At 41.8% G+C, this 16,849-nt stretch overlaps 1 long non-coding RNA gene across 5 annotated transcripts in view; it reads left to right on the plus strand.

Moving 5' to 3' along the window:
• Positions 1-16,849, plus strand: part of LOC138838915 (uncharacterized) — an 81,865-nt gene that overhangs the window by 23,700 nt on the left and 41,316 nt on the right. For 3 of the 5 annotated variants that reach the window (XR_011375794.1, XR_011375791.1, XR_011375795.1), the window contains one exon: positions 5,747-5,840. The exons of the other annotated variants lie outside the window; for them this stretch is intronic. This is a non-coding gene — a long non-coding RNA (uncharacterized lncRNA). The remainder of the gene's footprint in view (positions 1-5,746; positions 5,841-16,849) is intronic. 5 annotated transcript variants of the gene reach the window in all.

Consider the following 16,849-nt stretch of genomic DNA (forward strand, 5'->3'; position numbering starts at 1 on the left):
TTCAGGAAAAGTCTCAAAAAGAATATAAATGATATTTGTGTGCTTTTTATGCAAATTCACTATGGTTCACATTTTCCTTCATTTGCTTAATCACTTGTGTTTCCATGTGTGTTCCCTGTGTGGATGCACATTTGAGATTAACTTGCATATATCATAGTCCTCTATTCCTACATATTTTAATCTTGATCTCCTCAGGATATAAATTATTACATAGCCACAGGATAGTTATCAGCTTCAATAAATTAATAGCAATGCCATACTTTTGCTTAATCTTTTGTCTTTTTCCAGTTTTGCCAATGGATTCAATTGTATTCTTTATCACTTTTTTTCTCTAGTACTAATACCAGTACATGATCTTGAATTATATGTAGTTGTGTATACTTGATCTCTTTTAGTCTAGAATAATTTCTCAGCTTTTCCTTACCTTTATAACATTAGTATTTTTGAACAACACAAGCACCCCCTTCCCTTTAGTAGTAAAGATGACAAGTATGAGTCAGTGCAGCCTGGCAAATGCAGAGTTCTTGAGTATTAAATATGTTATCATTTATATAGACCTCTTACAATGTATGAGGCTCATTGTAAATAATACTCAGTGTTGATAGAAATGAGTCTAGTATCTTAAATATACATGTAGATGTTCAGTAAGCAAACATGTCTCTTAACCCTTATTCTAGGTAATTTGCTAGATTTAGGGAAATAATGATGAGAAGGACATAGAAAAATCACAAGAAAACATGTTTTTAGCTCACTTCTTTATTGGGCAGTTGTTTGTTTGAGGATTTGTTATTGGGGGGTTTAGTTTTTTGAGTTCTAAGTATATTTTAGATATGAGATGCTTGTCCATTGTATGGATAGTGAAGATCTTCTCCCAATCCATGGGCTTTCTATTGATCTTTCTAGCTATGTCCTTTGCCTTGCAGAAGCTCTACAGTTTCATGTAATCTCATTTGTCTAATCTTTCTTTGATTTGTTGTGTTTCTGGTTCTCTATTAAGAAAATTTTGGCCTATAGTTTTCCTATTCCTTTCTGTAATGTTTTCAGGGTTTCTGCTTTTATTTTGAGGTCTTTGATCCATTTGGAGTTGATTATGGTACAGAGTGGCATATACAGATCTAGCTTTAGTTTTCTACAAGTGTTTAACCAATTTTGCCAGCACCATTTACTGACAAGGCTGTCTTTCTTCCATTCTATTTCTTTAGCTCCCTTGTCAAAGAAGAGGTGGCTATAGATCTGTGGGTTCATTTCTGGGTCTTCAATCCTATTCCAATGGTCCTCAGCTTTGTTCTTGTGCCAGTACCAAGCTGTTTTTATTACTATGACTTTGTACTAGAGTTTGAAATTTGGAATTGATATTCCTCCAGTGCTGTTTTTTTCTATTAAGGATTGCTTTTGCTATTTGGGGTTGCTAACTTCTCTAGCCATAAAAGAAATGCAAATCAAGATAACGTTGAGATTCCACCTAACAAAGAAGGAAGCAACAGTGCTTGATAAGAAACGTACTCATTATCTTGCCTATGTAATTGTAACCCCTCTATATGGTATTTTCACAATAAAAAAAAAAAGAAATCTAGTAACAACATGCTGGAGGGGATGTAGCCAAAAGGGAACCCTACTGCATTGTTGGTGGGAGTGTAAACTTGTTCAACCACTCTAGAAAGCAGTATGGAGTCTTCCTCAAAAGACTCCACATAGAGTTCCCCTATGACCCAGCAATCCCTCTTTTGGGCATTTTCCCAAATGATCACAAAGAAGGTCATACCAAAGATATCAGCGCAGCCATGTTTATTGCAACTTTATTCCTCATAGCTAAGATATGGAACCAACCCCAATGTCCCTCAGTAGATGAATGGATCAAGAAAATGTGGTATGTATATTCAATGGAATTCTATGCCTCCATCAGAAAGAATGATACCACCCCAATTTTTAGGAAATGGAAAGATTTGGAAAAAATTGTATTGAGTGAAGTAATCCAGGCCCAAAGAAACATAGGTCTGATGGTTTCCCTTGTTTGCAAAGACGAGTATATGTCTAGGACAAGCAGAGAAGGTCAAAGGCTATGTACATATGACCACATGTGATATGTTGAGCAAAATGTACCCCAAGATAGGGATACAAATGTTTTTTCTTTCTTGCTATTGTTTTTAATGTACTTATAATGTACTATGTGAGTCTTTTGTATGTCCTTCTCCCACAGTATAACCCCTGTTTTCACTGTATGTGATTCTGGTGTTCTGCATCTTGTATATATATTTTTGTAATTTGGGGAAGTGAAGGGGTATAGTGGAATGCTTAAATGGAGATGCAGGTTAACCCATTGTGACGATGAGATGTACAGGACACTATGTTGAAAATGAACTTTACAATTTTGGGGAAGCGGGGGAGGAAGGAGTTGGCGAGGAGGGAAGGGACGTGATGGGAGTGGAAACACAAAGCAGTAAATGCTCAATAGGAAATGTACTCATTACCCTACTCATGGAACTGCAACCCCTCTGTAGTGTATTATTACAATAAAAATATATATATAATCATATTAATAAATATTTTTGAGGTCAATAATTGCTATGTAGTTGATAATTTCCCCATGTTGTCCCCATGTGGCAATTCTTGGAAAGCAGTTTTCAAATAATTTTGGGTATTGAGATGTAGGCTATAGCAGAGACATTGGCCTGATTGTCTGTATACTAATGATGTAGGCAAAATTGCACTGGAGCATGTGGTTCTGGGAATGATTTTTTAAAACTTTTGTTTATTTTTTTTACTTTTTTTTCCTCCAGGCTAGCAGGGTTCACACCTTGAACCACAGCTTAATTACCCACTTGCTTTTTTCTTTGTTTCTTTTTGCCAATCTTGGGGCTAGAACTCTTCTGCCTGGGCACTGTCCCTGAGCTTCTTTTGCTCAAGGCTAATGCTCCACCACTTTAGCCACAGTGCCACTTGCAGCTTTTTCTGAGTAGTTTGTTGGAGATAAGAGTTTCTTGGACTTTCTTGCCTTGCTTCAAACTGTGATCCACATATCTCAGCCTCCTGAGTATGAGTAGCTAGGATTACAGGTGTGAATCACTGGCACCTGGCTTATTTTTCCTTAGGTTTTGGTGCTGGTCCTAGGGCTTGAACTCAGGGCTCAGAGAGTGTTGCTGAGTTATTGGCTTAGAGTCAGTAGTCTCTACCATTTGAGCCAAAGCTTACCTTTTGCCATTTTTTTTTGTTCTTTGTACTAGTCCTAGAGCTTCAAAGTGGCCTTACCAGTCTCATGCTTTTTTTCCCCATAAGTTAGCAGGCACTACAACTTTAGCAAAAGTACAACTTCTGCCTTTTCATTTTTGGTTGGTTTTTGTTTCTTTGTTTTTTTTTTTAAATGAAAATCCTAGGGCTTGACCTGCCAGTCTTCTTGAGGTGTTAGGTCACCCCTCCCCGCAGTCCCCACTTTAGGATAGAAGCTTTACAACTTAAGCCATAGCTCATCTTCTTCTTCTTCTTCTTTTTTGGTGATTAATGAGGTAATGTCCTATGGCCCTAGCTATTCAGGATCTCAGTTTGAAGCCAGCCCAGGCAGAAAAGTCCTTGTAAGACTCCTATGTCCAATTTACCACTCAAAACCTGGAAGTTGTGCTGTGGCTCAAGTGATAGAGCCCAAGCCTTGAGTACAAGAGGCTCAGGGACAGCACACAGGTCCTGAGTTAAAGCCCCACAACTGACAAAAAATACAAAAATCGCAAGAATACTATAGGAAGCCAAGATGACTATACAGAGTCTTGAAAGTTGAAAGCCAAGGTTCAAAGCCAACCTAGGCATGAAAATCCATTAGACATTTTTCACCAATCAACCAGCAGTAGTAGGAAGCAATAGAGCGATTTCAGCAACCACAGCAGGTAGGATTATAGGTGTGAACCATATTTTGAAAATCTTGACTTGCCTCTTCAATATTTTTGTCCTTTTCACTTATTTTATTGTTCCTTTTTTCTTTTCTTTTTTTAAAGTTCAGGTCACCTAGCTTATTATTCAGGCCTGCATATTCTTTCTGAGGTTTTCATTTTGTTTTGTTTTGGGAGCTGATTGTAATGCTTGAATTCAAGACCTGGTCATTGTTGCTAATTTTTTCTCAAGGCTAGCAGGCTTCCTACCTCAAGACACAGCTCAAATTGCGGCTCTATATATGTATGTATATGTGTATGCATGTATGTATTTATATATATATGTATATATGTATGCATGTATGTATTTATTCATTTATTTTACGTGTGCTGCTCCTATGGCTTGAACTCAGGACTTGGCATTGTTGCCTAGTTGTTGCAGGCCTCATATTTGAGCTACAGTTCAACTTTTGTTTTGTTTTCTTTTTTCTTTTGATTTTTCTTTTGTGCTGGTCCTAGGGCTTGAACACAGGTCCTTCACATTTGCAGAATACAGGGCAGAGCCACTGTGTCTGAGGTTTTTTCTTTTATTTCTCTTTCCATGTCTTGAGCCACAGATTAACTTCTGGCTTTATTTATTTATTTTTTCATTTTTTTTCATTTTTGGTGCTAGGGCTTAAATTCATGACATGACTACTCTTCCAAGGTTTAAAATCACGGCAGGGTTAATGTGAATGAAGCATTTTTTGTATTTTGTTTTTTTTTTCTCAGGGCTAGCAGGTTCTAACAGCTTGAGCCACAATTTCATTGCTGGCTTTGTTTTTGTAATGTTCCTTGTCCTTGAGTTATTTTTTTAGTGCTGGTCCTAAGGCTGAAACACAGAGGGTAGCCACTCTTCCGAGACCTGAAATCAGGGCAGGGTCACTATGCTGGAATCTTTCCTGTCCTGATCAAGGTTTACAGGCTCTAAAACTTGAAAAACAGCTCAACATCTTGCTTTGTAAAAGAATTTTGGTGATTCATAGGAGATAAGAGGCTCATGGGAAGATAGGGACATTGCACAGGCTCTGAAATCAGAAGATGGTGGTTCAAAGCCAGTCTGGGAAGGAAAGTTGATGAGACTCATCTCCAATTAACCACCAAGAGCCATGAAATAGTACAGCTCTAGTCTTGAGCAAAACACCACAAGTTCAAGCCCCCGGACTGGCACACAGAAAACCAAGTCTCATGAACTTTCCTGCCCAGGCTGACTATGAAACACAGTCCTAAGATTTCAGCTTCCTCAGTAGCTAGGATTACAGGCATGAGCCACTACTTAAAAACCTTTCATTGGCTTCTCTCTTCTTTTGCCTTCTTTTCATTTTATTGTTCCTTTTATTGTGTGTGTGTGTGTGTGTGTGTGTGTGTGTGTGTGTGTGTGTGTGTGTGTGTGTGTTTGTGTGTGTACTGTGCCTAGTCCTAGATTACACATGTTGGTATGAGCACACTCCCAGAATATTTTTTTCTTTTGTTCTACTCAAGGCTAGCAGACGCCAAGGCTTGAGCCACAGCTCAACTTCTGGCTTTTGGACCATTTTTTTGTTGTTGCTGGTCCTAGAGCTTGAACTCAGGTGCCTAGCCACAGTCTCTTGAATTTGTTTTTCTTTTATTTTTGATGCTGTTTCTAGGTCTCTAATTCAGGGCCTAATCCCTGTTCCTGAGTCATTCTTTTGTTGTTGTTGCTGCTGCTGCTGGTCATAGCACTTGAACACAGGGCCTGGTCACTCTTCCTGGGTTTGAAACCAGGACAGGGCAACTGTGCATGAGGATTTTTGTTGTTTTCCCTCAAAGCAAGCAGTCTCTATGGCTTGAACCACACAGCTCAACTTCTGGCTTCTTTTACTTTTTGGCAGTTCATAGAAGATAAGAATCTCATAGAAGCTAAGAAGCTGAGAGATACTATATCAGCACCTGAAATCTGAGGATTGGGGTTGAAAGCCCAGGCAGGTAAGTCCATGAGACTCATCTCCATTTAACCCCCAAAAGAGAGGAAGTGGTAGAGTGCTACCTTTAAGAAAAATATGTCTATTTCAAGCCCTGAGTTCAAGACCCAGGACTGCTACACACTAACAAATTCCAATGGACTTTTCTGCCTGGGTTGCCTTGGAACCAAGATCTTCAAGTTCTGTATTTTGTGTAGCCTGAGCTACAGATGTGAGCCACCAATTCTCTGCTCATTTTAATATCTGTAATTTGCTCTCTGTGCTCTTCTTCCACTCTGATTTTTTATTTATATATTTGTATTTAATTAATTATTAGTTTTCCTAGCCCTATGTATCTGGGCCTGTCACTGTTATTTTGCTTTTTTGCTCAAGGCTGTTGCTTTACCACTTGAGCCACACCTCTACTTCTGGCTTTTTGCTGGTTAGTTGGAGATCAGAGCCTCATGGAATTTTCTGCCTAGGTGGGATTATCCTGAGATTTCATTCTCCTAACTGGGATTACACATGTCAGCCATCAAAAAATGCCTGGCTCACTATTCTTAATGGGCTCTTCTACTCTTTTCATTCACATTATTCTTGTTGTTGTTGTTGTTGCTATTTTTGTTATTATTATTTGCTGGTCATAGGCTTGAAATCAGGTTGTGGGTGCTGTTCAGGATCTTCCAGTTGAGCCCCTGCTCAAGTTCTGGACTTTTCTCTATTTCTTTTTGCTTCTTTCTTGGTTAATTTGAGAAAATTGTCTCATGGAAAAGCCTGGCACCACTCAAGAGGCTGAAATCTGAAGATTGTAGTTTGAAGCCAGTCCTGGCAAGAAAGTCCAAAACACTCTTTTCTTTTTCTTCTTCTTTTGTTGTTATAAGAAGAATGATGAGGTGCAGTGGAGTTACAGTTTCATTAGCAGGTGATGACAGTTGTTTTTGAGCAATGGCCTCCCAAAGTACACTGCCTTCTGACTAGGGGTGTTCTACTGATGGTTAGAATACATTCTATCTTCCTTCTAAACCCCATCATCCTGGTAACTGGTTCTTTATAAAGATGTGACCCTGACTCCTTAGCAACAGGAGAAGGGACAGTATCATTCCTGGGTTGGGATGAAAACCAAGCGGATTCCCTTACCTGGTGTGCTGCCTCAATCTGGGGGGCAGGATGATAGTGCTCCCTTCTATGAAGAAGGAAAATGCCTTGAACAATTCTGCACCCTTTTTCTATTCATTTCTGACAGGTGAGGGCTGTGGGAATTGTTTATGGACTTATCCAGGGACAAGCAGGGACTCTTCCAGCATCTCCATTGTGTCTGGGAAGGAAGGGCTCCAGCTTCCTCTCTAGATAGAAGCATCTTGCAGTGCAGTTGCAGCAGCCATGGCTTGCTCCAATGCCAGTGATTTCCCAGGTCAGCAATATATCTGGTCTTGGGAAATGTCACCTTGTGCATGTGAAATAGCTTTCAAGACATCTGTCCTGATGATTATGGAAGCCCATGACTAGGCCAGTGCAAATGATGGTGACACAATGCTGCTCATGTGGCCAGGAGTGTGGAGGTGGCACCGGTGTAGATGAGAGGTGTTGGGTGGCCCACACAGTGGATGCCTTCTGCTCTGCCCACCACATAACTAAAGGCAATGCTGGCTTATCTGAATTTAACCAGAGTTGGGGGGCCTGTGGATTTTTTGGGATGCCAAAGCCCCCAGGGGGACACAGGTTGAGATAGACTAGGTGAAAGGGAGTGAAGGAAACCTCGAGAAAAAGGAAGTCTTGGCTCTTTTTAAAAGTTCCTTTAATGGTTAAATTTCAATCAAAATGGGAAATAAATGGAAAAACAATGATTCTAGATCTCAATTTGCTGAATAGATATTCTAGGTATGAGCCACCAGTACCTGGCTCACTCATATCTATTGAGTTTATTAGTTTCTTGACCCTGCGGATGTAGCAAGGAGAAAAAGAAAAGCTTTGTTTTGAAGGTCTATGCTTTAGTGTGTGAGGGTGGGGGAGGGTAGAGAATGTATACATATACATATCTGTTTAAATATATGATGGAAAAAATAGATTGAGAGATGTGCCAGGGAGGAATCTTAGCAATTTGCAGTGAAGTATGAATTTAGAAAAGCCTCATGTGGTAAAGTAACGTAGGAGAGATCAAGGCAAGACATCCAAGCCCTATAATCAGCCATGGTCATGAGCTCAAAGTGTGAGGCCTGTCTTAGAGGCAGTAGACCAGTGTGGCTGAATCACAGCCAGAGTGGGGAGTAGAGGAGATGCTTGCTGTAGGCAGGCAGTGGGCAGCTTGTGCAGAGCAAAGAGTTATAAGTGTGGTCTCCACCCAGCAGCAGTGATGTCATCCAGGAACTTGCTATAAATAAACATTAGCAGGTCCAGCCCAGGCCTGTTGAGTCAGAGGCTCAGGCCGAGTAGTTCCTGCTTCAAACAAGCCCTTTAGATGTGTTTGAGAACCACTAGCCAAGATGAGGCTCCTTAGGCTATGGTGGAGACTTTGGCTTATATTCTGAAACAGAAGTTTTGAAGGTTGGGAGTAAGAGTGATATGATTTGATTTAAGAAATATACAAAATGGGTGTCAGTGGCTCATACTTGTATTCCTAGCTAGTTATGAGGTTGAGGTTTGACCAAGCTGGTTCAAAGCCATCCTGGGAAAGAATATCTGTGAGACACGTACCTTGAAGTAGAGATGTGACTCAAGGGGCAAAGTGCTTAGTTTTGAGCAAACAAGTTCAACAAACTCAGAGCCCTGGCTCTTACGTTCAAGCCCAGGTACCAGCATAAAACAAACAGGCTAGGCACTGATGGCTGACACCTGTAATCCTAGTGACTCAAGAGGCTGTAGTCTGAGAGTGGTGGTTCCTGGCAGGAAAGCCCATGAGATCTTATTTCCAAATAACCACTGGAAAACGCTAGAAGTGGAGCTATAGCTCAAGTAGTAATGCACCAGTCTTGAGCAACCAGTGACAATGGGCACGGCCTTGAGTTCAAGCCCTAGTACTGTCACTGACAAACACATACACATGCACACAAACACCAACACAAGTGGTGATGGTCACCCATGGGAAGGAAGCACAGGTGCCCAGCGGGCCGCTCTCAATTCTCAGTGGCCCTCCTGTCCTTCGGAGACACCCCAGTTTTTCTTTCAGCATAATTACAATAATAATAATATTATAATTATAATTACTATATTAATGCTATAAGTACAATGATGTATTTTTTATAAAATGTATTAATGTTATTCTATAACATACATATTATGTAAAATATAAGTAATATACAAATAAATATAAATGTGTTATATAATACATAATATAAAATATATATGCTATAATATTAAATGAAATATAATAAGTATAATTGTTATAAATATATTTATTATTATACTAATTATTATTCAGGGCTCGGTATGTGGCTTAGTGGTAGAGTGCTTGCCTAGCATGCATGAAGCCCTGGGATTTACTCCTTAGTACCACATAAACAGCAAAAGCAGGATGTGACACTGTATCTCAAGTGGTAGAATGCTAGCCTTAAACACAGAGAGGCTCAGGGACAGTGCCTAGACCCTGGGCTCAAGCTCCAGGACTAACAAAAAAATAGAACCATATAGTAATTCTTCTACCTGCTGAAGCCCTGTAAAACTGGACACACCCAATCATCAACTGGGACCTTGAACTTGAGTGGGTGTAAAGGGTTCCACAAACATGATTTTTTTCTTGTCAGTCCCGGGGCTTGAACTCAGGCCATAGGTACTCTTCCAGAGCTCTTTTGATCAAGTCTTGTGTTCTGCCACTATGAGCCACAGCACCACTTCTGGTTTTCTGGTGGTTAGTTTGAGATTAGTGTCGTGGATTTCCTGCCCAGGCTGGCTTTGAACTGCAATCCTCAAATCTCAGCCTCCCAAGTAGCTGCAATTATAGGGGTAAGCTAATGCCCCTGGCTCACAAACATTATCTTAGATTTTAGGTCAGTTACCTGGGCCCCATTCGGCTGGCTGGGCCTTCTTTTCCCCAGTGCTTTGGTGCTGGCAGCAGGTGAACAGAGCAGCAGAATAGAAGGTGGTGCCTAGTTAATTCTGGTGGAGCCTTTCTGTGTACTGCATGTCCTGCATTAAAAACCCAAACTCCCAAAGACACAAGGTTATTCTTTCAAAGTGGGTGATCATCAAGTCCAGAAATTTAGGGACACCCCCTAAAATCATCATCTACTCTGATCAGGAACCAGGAGTGACTGTGCCCCTTTTTCCTAGTTTTTAAGTTTTCACTATTATAATATTTATCTCTCTCTCTCTCTCTCTCTCTCTCTCTCTCTCTCTCTCTCTCTCTCTCTATATATATATATATATATATATATATATATATATATATATATATTCCTTGGTAGTTGTACAGAGATGATGCCATCCATCAGAGCAGTTCATGGGTGCAGCGTCTCTTGATTGATGTCGCCCATTTCACGATTCTCACCACCCCTACCTATTGTATCATTTTTTTTTGTATGTGTGTCAGTCCTGAGGCTTGTCTCAGGGCCTAGGTGCTGTGCCTACATGGAAGATTCCTGACTCCCATGATCAGACTTACTCTGTTCTTCCTCAATTCCTTGTCTCAGTCATTTTTCCAGGTTCACAGCTCACAGCCAAGGAACTTGCCTTGGGTGTAAGTGCAAGCCAGTTATCAACAAACCACAGGGCATGCTCAGAAGCAGCCACCTAGGGTCTGCTAACTCCACTCTTGAGTCTGCACACTCCATGCCTGATCCATAGCAAAGGAATCACAAGTGCATAAGTTGATGAACTGATGCTAAATTGGCTGGTTGTGGCTGGTCGTGGTTTGGATGTATTGATGAAGCAACTCTAAGGTGGCTTAGGCAACACTGTTGGAGCAAGTTTGTTAGATTTTAGAATACATGTTTCAAAAGCCATCTCATGTTGTAGTCATGATTGCATACCTTTGCTTCTCCCAGTCATCTCACGTCCCAAGCAGGTCACACCCCCAAGGTCTTATCTCATTACTCAGTCAAAACTGCTTTGCCCGTTTTCTGTTCATAGATTCATTTTGAGCTGTGGCTCAAGTGGTACAGCACTATCATTTAAGCACAGAGAGACTCATGCACAGAGCCAAGGCCCTGAGTTCCAGGCCTATGCCAGCAAAAATAGGAAGGAATAAGGACCAAAAAATTTCCAATTTTGATTTAAAGCATGAACCTATATATTCAAGCATTTAGCAACTGAACAGACTTCAAGTAGGATAATCTGAGATCACTTAAGATATTATAATTGGAGGCTGGGAAGGTGGCTTAGTGGTAGAGCACTTGCCTTGCATGCCTGAGGCCCTGGGTTCCATTCCCCAGCACAACATAAGCAAAAAGAAAAAAAAGCCAGAAGTGGTGCTGTGGCTCAAGTGATAGAGTGCTCACCTTGAGCTGAAGAGCTGAGGGACAGCGCCCAGGCCCAGAGTTCAGGCCCCACAACCGGACCTCCCCCCCAAAAAAGATATAATTAAACAATCAAAGACAGAGAACCTCTAAAATCACACACACACACAATTCATCACACAGGACTTCTTCAATGAGATTATGAAGAATTTCACCTCAGAAACCAAGGATGTCAACAGACGTAAGGACAGCAAATTTTCAATACTAAAATCTAGACCAGAGAAATCAATGAGGTCTTATCTCCAAGGAGCAGCAAAATGCCAAGCTGGAGGTTTGTTTCAAGTGATAGAGCACTAGTGGAAACCAAGAAACCCAAATAAAGCTAGGTATTGGTTGGTGCTCATGCCTGTTATTCTAGAAAGGCAGAAGGCTGAGATCTGAAGATCACACTTCAAAGCCAATTTGGGCAGGGAAATACATGAGACTCTTCTCTCCAATTAACCACAAAAAGAAAGGGAAAAAGCCAGAGTAGAGCTGACCTAAGGTAAAAAGGCTCAGGGACTGGAACTAAGCCATGATTTCAAGGAAGGCCTAGAATCAGAACCAAAAGAAAGAAGAGCAAAATGAGAGAAAGAAGACAAAGGAAAAAGAAAGCCAAACAAGAGCACAGATCTATAACTTCAAGCCCATGCATGCATGTGCAGGTGCAAACACACACACCAAGATTGAAATACAAGCAATAACAAGGTTATGGTGAGTAAATATTTGGTGTCATGAAACCACGAATATAAATGACAACTCATTATCAACAAATCAATCAATCAATCTACCTATCTACCTATCTACCTACCTATCTATCTATCTATCTATCTATCTATCTATCTATCTATCTATCTATCTATCTATCTATCTATCTATCTATCTATCTGTCTATCTATCTATCGAGACAAAGAGACAGACAGAGCAATCATGGGGCTCGAACTCAGGCCCTGGGCACTTTCCCTTAGCTTCTCTAGTTTACTGCTCCCACTCTTACCACTTGAGCCACCGTGCCACTTCTGGCACTTTCTGTTTATGTGGTACTGGAGAACTGAACCCAGGGCTTCATGTTTGCTAGACAAGAACTCTACCACAAAGCCCCATTCCTAGCCCCTAGTTACAGATTTTTAAACAGAAGTACTAGGTTTCAAAATGAGAGCATCTAGCTTCTAACTTAGATCTCTCTTGCTCTGCAGATCTAGCTCTTGAACTCACTCTCCTAGTAAAATGCTTGAGTTCGGGACCCCAAAAAGATCACCAGAGATCAAGATTGATGTAATCAGCAGTGAGGTATTTATTGTGAGCAAGCTTGGTCCTCTGTGCACACAGAAAACAACTGGCAATGCTGAGAGGCCCCTAGCCTAGGGTTTGCAGCAGTTTTATACACTCTTTGGGGAAAGCTGGGTCTTTGCACTCATCATATCATTCCTTGACAAATCAACACACACCGTGAGAAAATCATAAAACATTCCTAAAACATGATTTGTGTGTCCAATGGTGGGAAGGAATCTAGAAAGGGTTATTGGTCAGATCAAGGGGTTGATGCGCTTTAAGATTATTGGTTCAAGTCACAAGGGTGGTACAAGGGAGTACCTGCAGAACTGCAGGACTTTCTGGTTAGATATTGGTCACCACTCGTAGGTGGGGGCTGTCTGGAATCTCAGACAATTCGACCTTTGGCTTATCTTAGGCAAGCAACATCTGCAGTTTTCTGTTTGCCCTTAGCTTTCTGCAGAATTTCCTAGCTTTAGGACTGCAGTAGGTTAGAAGCTAAATTCCAGAATAAAATGAGGTTCCAGGTAAATTATTGGCCAAGTCTTTCACTAGCCCTTACCCTTCATCAATTTGAACATATCAACCCACTGACTCTGAATTACAAAATAATGATGAGGACCTAATGGGAAATGTTGATGTTTTCTTTACCTCATTGATGGTAGTAACTACTGGTAACTCTTAGCAGCAGTAGATTTTGACCAGAAATTGCTCCTATTTCCACCACCAAGTGAAGTGGGAGGCAATGGAGAAAGGCCCTGTGACCCAATGATCCCAGTGCAAGGAATCCTGCATAAAAGGAAAGAAATGCGAATGTTGTAAATCCACAGAAGGAAGAGAAAAGCAGCCTGTACCTGGCTTCACTTCCTTACTCCCCCTCTCCCTCCGTGGTTGAATCTTTCTTGGCCATATTTGTCACATTGTATCCTTAGCAGTACCTCCTATGCCTCAGTTGCAGGTTTGAAGTTTCTTTTTTTCTCAGGGTTTGTCTTGTGATTTCATCTTTTCTTATGGCCTTTTAATTTTAAATAAATCATTTCCTTAAGTTGTATACCAAAGATTTTGAGTTGTTTAAAAATATAATAGTGAGATGTACAAGCCACTATGTTGAAAATGAACTTTACAATTTCAGGGGGGTGGGATGGGGACGGAGGAGTTGGAGAGGTGGAGAGAGAAGGGATGGTAGGGGAAAAACGGAGGATGAGGTAAAAATACTCAATAGGAAATGTACTCATTACCCTACTCATGTAGAGTATTTTTACAATAAAAATATATATGGAAAATAAATAAAAATATAATAGTATGGCACCAAACTTGAAGAGCCAGGGTGTTTTTTTAAACTGGATGCCACTCTAGTAGCCACATACTGGGTGTGGCAAAGGACTTAAATGTAATCCACAATGATTTCACAGACTGTTGGAGCAAGTCCCAGGGCCTACACACAAGACTACTGTCCTTGTGCCTGGAACACAGGGACAGTGTCCTTGTGGTAGCAGGTCTTAGGATCCCGTGGCCCTAGAGAAGGAAGGAGGGGTGTGGCCACTGTTCTTGCAGTTCCTGAAACTGCCATGATGACAGCCATAATAGTCCAACTCAAGCCAACTCAAGTCCTTGACAACAGTCCTCTAGGCCTAAAAGTTAGACCTTTAAGGGGTCCATGTCTAGCTGTGATTGGTCCATTTCTGCCTAATAACACTGGTCCTGGCTGTGATTGGTCCATTCTTTCCTGGTGTCACTAGCCCCAGCTGTGATTGGTCCATTTGCTCACTGACCTCACATGCCGTTCTGAGGTCCCAGTAGGGGTTATAGAAGGCAGTTGCTCTACTTTTTGTCAGTTCCAATGCTGAGCACTCTCCTTTGGATGACCTGCCAGACCAAATGAGAGCTAGGCTGATGCTTTCATTTGGGGGTTGGGGGGAAGGGAGGCTTTGTGTTGTGTGGGTTTGGGGATTTCCATTATTCTGTGGTTTAAATTGAACTAATTTTTGTTAAGATTTGCTACCCACTAAAGTGGTTCCATTAACTTCTTAAAATTTGCTCCCTGCCTTATTTATTGAACTAAGTTGTTATTATTTATTATCCACCGTATTTATTTAACCATGTTAGTTAAGACTGACTCCCTACCATCCTTTTGAAGATGGAATCAGACATATTTGAATACATGTCATTCTCTGTTGTGTTGGAGAAGAACTTTTCCAATCTATATGATGCTGATGAGATCATTGGAGCTGGCTGCTATGGTGTGGTGGTGAAGGCCTACCACCGTCTCACAGACAGGGAGGTGGCAGTGAAAATGCTGGAGAAAGAAGGGCGCCTGAGCCTGGTGGAAAATGAGGTGGACATTTTAAAAACTCTCCATCACCCCCATGTGATCAGAATGTACCAAGTGATTGAGGGAGAGAAATACATACACCTGGTGCTGGAAATGGCCACCAGAGGAAACCTCCTGGTGTGGCTCATAGACTTACACCGCCGCCTTTTTGAGGATGAAGCCAGGAGGTTTCTGAAGCAGATAGTCAGTGCTGTAGTTTACTTACACAAGAACAGGATCGCACACCGCGATCTAAAGCCTGACAACATCCTCCTGGATGAACACAGCAATGCCAAGGTTGGCGACTTGGGGCTGAGTGTCAGGATCGCCCCGGGGCAGTTGCTCACAGAAAAGTGTGGTGCCTTCATATTCCGTGCCCCTGAAATGTATCTGCAGCAAGAATATGATGGTTTCAAGGTGGATCTCTGGGGCCTGGGCACTATCTTGTTTTTCATGGTTACAGGAAAAACCCCCTTTAAAATGACCACTTTCAAACAGCTTAGTACACAAATTGTACAGGGCAGGTACACTATCCCATTTCACCTGACTGCAAAAGGACTTAGCATCCTTTTGAAGCTCCTAACTGTAGACCCGCAGCAGAGGCCGGATATAGAACAAATCATGGTGCACCCATGGTTTGATCGAGTTGAAGAAGGCTCCCTGTATCCAGAAGAGCCACTGCCTGACAAGTTAGACACAACAATTGTCACAGCTATGTGTGCCATGGGATACACTGAATCTCAGATCTGCGAATCAGTAATGCAGAGGGCTTATGATGAAGTGATGGCTACCTATTGTTTCATAAAAGATGGGCTAAAGCAAGGGAGTGTCAGCCCTCTCCCTGTTAAATCAGTGCACTCTGGTGTTGGACCATACCCAACTCCCACAAACCTTTCCACCTTCCCTCTAAAGAGGAGTGCAAGTTTACCTGCTCTGCTTCATTGCCTGCCATTACTATCTGAGTTTGTGCATACCTGCCATGAGAAGCAGAAGAGACACAGAAGTGTCTCCCTGCCTGCCATTCCCCTCTGCTTGATGCAGAGTAGCTCCAGTCCCAGCATCAACTCCCTGTATGATTCAGTGTCTGCCCTCCACTGCTGCTGCCTCCCAAAGATCCAGGAGGAGACAGGGAGTTGTAAAGCAAAAGCAGAAGCCCTGCCCAGCTCTGCACAGCTCCAGGATGAGAGCAGAGTCTGCAGCATTATCAAGAGTCAGGGCTGCAATGAGCCTGGAATGGAATCTAGGAGATATGCTTGGTATGGTAGTAAGGAACTGCCAGAAGAGGCTGCAGAGAAAGTTTTAGTGCTTCCAGCATGCTCAGCAAAGAACTCTGGGTGCTCTTGCTTTGGGAACAGAGACAACACATCAGAGGACGATGTCCTTCCCTTTGAGCAGCCTCAGAATGATAGCAGAGACTCTAGCTCCAGAAGAAAGCGGAGGAAGAAGGGTGTGGTTAGCAGAATATTTACTGCTTTTTGCAGATTGTGCTGCTGTCTGTGGACCCAGGAACAGAGCAGTTCCAGAGATGGCAGTGAAGAGGCCTGAAAGACAGCAAAGCCATTGAGAGGCAGAAGCCCTGTCACTGTCACAGGAAGCTTCTTGCCCACCCATCTGGTACAGCAGAACAACCCCAGCCAGAGAGTTTGTAAGAACAGGGGCATGCAAGAGAAAATGAGCCTGTATCTCTGGACACTGCTAACCCCATTAGAAGACTGCTCTTGATAGTCACAAATTATACTACCTGTAAACACTTAAAACTGATTTTTTTAGAAAGAAAAGTGAAGGTCTTCCAATGACAAAACATCTTCAACATAAGGAAACAATTAAGATCAAACTGTCTGTGGTTGCTTGGAAGTGCTGTCCTCTCTGTATTCTTCATCCTTAGTGCATTTGAATGAATAGGCATAGTTTAGAAGTGTTTGCGTTCCCACTTTAAACTAGGTAAATGGGGCTGGGAAGGTGGTTCTGTGGTAGGGTGCTTGCCTCACATGAATGAGGCCCTGGGTTTGATTCCTTAGCACCACA

The sequence above is a fragment of the Dipodomys merriami genome, unplaced genomic scaffold (assembly GCF_024711535.1).
Source record: "Dipodomys merriami isolate MVZ:Mamm:240054 unplaced genomic scaffold, mDipMer1.0.p SCAF_29, whole genome shotgun sequence".
Classification (NCBI taxonomy): Eukaryota; Metazoa; Chordata; class Mammalia; order Rodentia; family Heteromyidae; genus Dipodomys; species Dipodomys merriami.